The sequence below is a fragment of the Rhagoletis pomonella genome, unplaced genomic scaffold (assembly GCF_013731165.1).
Source record: "Rhagoletis pomonella isolate Grant_MI unplaced genomic scaffold, Rhpom_1.0 Rhpom_scaffold_00007, whole genome shotgun sequence".
Lineage (NCBI taxonomy): Eukaryota > Metazoa > Arthropoda > Insecta > Diptera > Tephritidae > Rhagoletis > Rhagoletis pomonella.
Genome location: NW_023458561.1, coordinates 19,166,142 through 19,170,061, shown reverse-complemented (window position 1 = coordinate 19,170,061; position 3,920 = coordinate 19,166,142). Strand labels below are relative to the sequence as shown.

The window sequence follows — 3,920 nt, the reverse complement described above, 5'->3', positions numbered from 1 at the left end:
ACAGAAGAGAATATTGCGTCTGTTTCTGAGAGTGTTGCTGAAGACCGAGAAATGTCGATTCGTCGCCGTTCGCAGCAATTGGGTTTGCGAAACACATTTCGAACCGAACACTGATTTTGTGAAAAGTGAAATTAATTGTTGCTTCTTTGGAGTATGCATGCATATCTAAAGGTATTTGATTTTTTCGAACCTACAGTACGTATATGTAAATCTCACAATAATTAAGGGGGAAGCGAACATATCGACGTATGTGTGTATGTAATTAAATAATGAAACTGAATTGTAGTTGTTTTATTGTTTCTAAAATTAACTTCTCATTTTTCTTAATGAATATGTTAGCAATTGTCCCCATTGCCCATTTTACTCCTTCAAAATTAAGTATGTATTTGAAAAAAAGGTTTTATATAATTTAATTTTCATTACGTCTGCCACAACGTTCCAATAATTCACTGCGACTTGCTGCGCTCGCTCAACGCTTAACAAACATACGGAAATTACCGCGCGCGCGTTCTCACTGTAACACCGACAATCAGAGACTGAAAGAGATTCAACTGAGAAAAAAGCGTTGTAATAAGTCTACATCAAGTCAGGGATGAAAAAATGGGTACAATTGTACGTTTTCCGGAGTTTGATGACTTAAAGGTACATTAGGTACCGTCACTATATTTAAGGTACAATCTTTTGATCAGATGCATTTCTAATTTTTTTTCTTTTTCCTTTACCGTGCTAATTAATAACTTTGCTTGTAGGCACGGGAGTAATTTCGCTTTCATTTTAAAGAATAAACAATTCTAAAGAAAAGTGGCCAAAAGGAAGAAATTAAAAAAGTCATATTATGTATTTTCTTAAACATTTTGCATTTAGAGCAGCCAATATGAAAAATTAACAGTTTACTTAGCTATCCTCAAATTCGTAATTTTTTCTATCAATTTTGACGCTTATTTTCACTAAGTCAAATTCAATGTCATTTGCGGTCAAATGAGTGAAAACAAATTGTCAAATGGGACTAAAAAATGGTTTTTGATTGATTTAGATCGGCGTGTACATGCGCTGCTAAAGCGGCTATTTGTAACTTTTTGGCCCATAATATCATCGATAAAGGCATGGGCGTAGCCAGGTAGGGGCAGGGGGGTGCTCGAGCCCCCCCCTAACTTTCAAATTTTCCTTATATATATATAAAATAGTACCCTGAAATGCCAGCTTAATAGGGTCGAGCCCTCCTCCCCCCCCTAAATTTCATTCTGGCTACGCCGATGGATAAAGGTAGGGATAAAGGAAAGAAAGATGAGAACTATAGCTTTTTGACCCATATTCGCTTTTTGATTTCTGGAAATATATTTAAAATATTGTAGGTGTTCTGAGAGGGCTCTGCTTTTCAATTGCCCACCGAGCCCAAAGTAGCACCTGTTGGCGAGAGCTATTCTTCGTTTGATCTCCAGGCTGACGTTGTTTGTGGTGTTTTTCGGGATCCTAGGTAGAAAAAGTCCTTCACTACTTCAAGGTATATCTGCCAACAGTGACGTGTGTCCCGAAACGCGTGGACTCCTTATATGTTGCCAGGAGGTACTTTGTCTTGCCCTCGTTCACCGCTGGACCAACCTCTTTAGCTTCTTTTTCTAAACTGGAAAATGCTGCGGTTACGTCCCTTTGTTTCAGACCTACGATATCGATATCATCTGCATACGCCAGCAGCATCGTTCTTTTGCGATATATGGTGCCGCTCAGATTGGCAGCTTGGCAGCCATACATACAGTGGTCAAAAAATTATAGCCGAACCGCTTTTTGCCAAGTTTTAACGTATTATTTTTGTTGTTATTGAACTTTTGTTATTTTTTTTATAAAAATATAGTTCATTCTTTAACAAAACCCGTGTTAATCCAAGTTTCCAAATTTGTGCAGTATTAAAAAAAAATCAATAAACTTTCGTACAAGTTTCGAACGTTTTAAAAATTCTAAAAAATAAATCGAATTTTTTAGCCATTTGAAATTGTACTTTATTCCATTAGAATTCAATGGGCTACAAAACTGCATACTCAGAATTTAATTAAAAACCGCGAAATTTTAACGAAAATTTGTTGAATTTTTTTTTTTAATTGAATAAATTTTTAAGGCTGTGACACTCGATTGGTTCATGTGTACATTTTTATATCGGGCTAGTGGTAAAAATAATTAAATAACAGCAAAAGTAATATTTTAAACTTGTGAAAATTTGGTGCGGCTATAATTTGTTCCACTACTGTACATAAGTTTACAATGATTACTCGGCCGTGCGATTGTCGATTATATTTTTTGTTGTTTGTGTGAAATATTTTGTTTTTATCGGTATTCTTCTTTCAATCAAAATATGTTGAAATAAGTGAAACTAAAAAAAAATGCCAGAACCCCCCCTCCCCCCACCACCCAAAAAAAAATCCTGGCTACGGGCCTGGATATAGGCTCAGGTAAAAAAAAAAACCTAATCATGTTTAAAGTACAACCGTCTTTTGTATTCACGTTTTAAATAAGATTAGAAAAAAAACTACAAATGAAGGATGTAACTTTTTTTAGGTACAATTTGTCTCATTTAGGTACATTTATTTTATGGTATTTGGTACAATCTGATATTTCCATTTTTCATCCCAGCATCAAGTCTGCATTGTATACGGAACGGAAGCGAGGGGGGTTTGTTCGACAAAGTACACTTAGATGGCAGTTAACTTTTTCACCACTCTGCGTGAACATAAAATATATTTATTTACTTAACGCCAATTGGCTTGGCCAATAAAGAGCGAAAAAGCAATGAACACAAAAATATCATAACATAGGTATAATTAATTAACAATTGCATGGAAATAAGTAGGAACCAACTAACAACATGCATGCTCCAACAACATGCATGGGGGGGCTAGACAAAAAAAAAATTCAAAACCAATAACTTATTTACTAAAAAATTGTTTATTAAAGTTTAAAATTATTGTAACCAATAGAGCTAAATACGTTGTATAAAAACACATAATCAGAAGTTCACAAAAGTTGATATAAAACCATTCGTCGATTTAAATAGTTAACTTTTTACTGCGTATGTTTATTTTACGAGGAATTATCGAAAGCCCAAGAATGATAGAATACAATATTGCGCCAATCGAGCTGAGAGCAACTGGGTGTGACGTCACATTATTTTGAGAATGAGAGTGTAAAGAATAATTTTGAAGAAGAAGAAGCGAACAAGTGGTGCGAAATAGTGATGTAAAACTAGGTTGAATTGTACCTACTCTTCAGCTTCTTAAATTTGAACGTACATTCGATACAAGCACATTATTTTAGGTACATTTGGAACGTAGTAAAATATTGTTTCATGTAAGTAGAAAAATTGTTATGGTACAAAAGGAAGATGTAGTCCACCAACTACCAAAAATATATGCACATAAAAATACATGTTCACTGTTTAGGTACGTGTATCCTCCTTTAGGTACAATATGAAACTTTAGTATTCATCACTAGTGTGAAAAAATAATAATGTGACGTCAGCGAGAGGGTGGATGCTGTCAAATCGGGAAAGAGAGGACTAGCAGTCCGCGGAAGGCGCCACCTTTGTTTCGCTGCATCGTGTCGAAAGCCTAACCCCGTCAGTGTGAGACTTTAACCCATACTAAACTTCCTACCGTTCCCCTCCCGGTACCACAGTCAAAGATTTCGTCTGGATTATAACACTGTGTGACTGATAAGGTTATAGTTCTATTCTCTTCTTATTTGGCGCCAAAGCGATTTTGGCCGAGTTCAACAAAGCACGCTAGTCGTTTTTCTTCTGTGCCATACACCAGCACGGCCATGATGAGTGTCTTATAGAGTGTGGTTTTCGTACGTCGAGAGAGGACTTTACTCCTGAATTGCCTACTCAGTCCAAAGTAGTGATTCTGCGTTGGATTTCCATGCTGACATTA

General features: G+C 35.9%; 1 protein-coding gene across 1 annotated transcript in view; it reads right to left on the bottom strand.

The window, feature by feature from the left end:
• Positions 1-520, bottom strand: part of LOC118743603 (slit homolog 3 protein) — a 30,366-nt gene extending 29,846 nt beyond the window's left edge. Inside the window, exon 1 of the mRNA XM_036476369.1 lies at positions 424-520. The gene's annotated coding sequence lies outside the window, so the exon portion shown is untranslated. The remainder of the gene's footprint in view (positions 1-423) is intronic.
• Between the last annotated feature and the right edge of the window lie 3,400 nt (positions 521-3,920).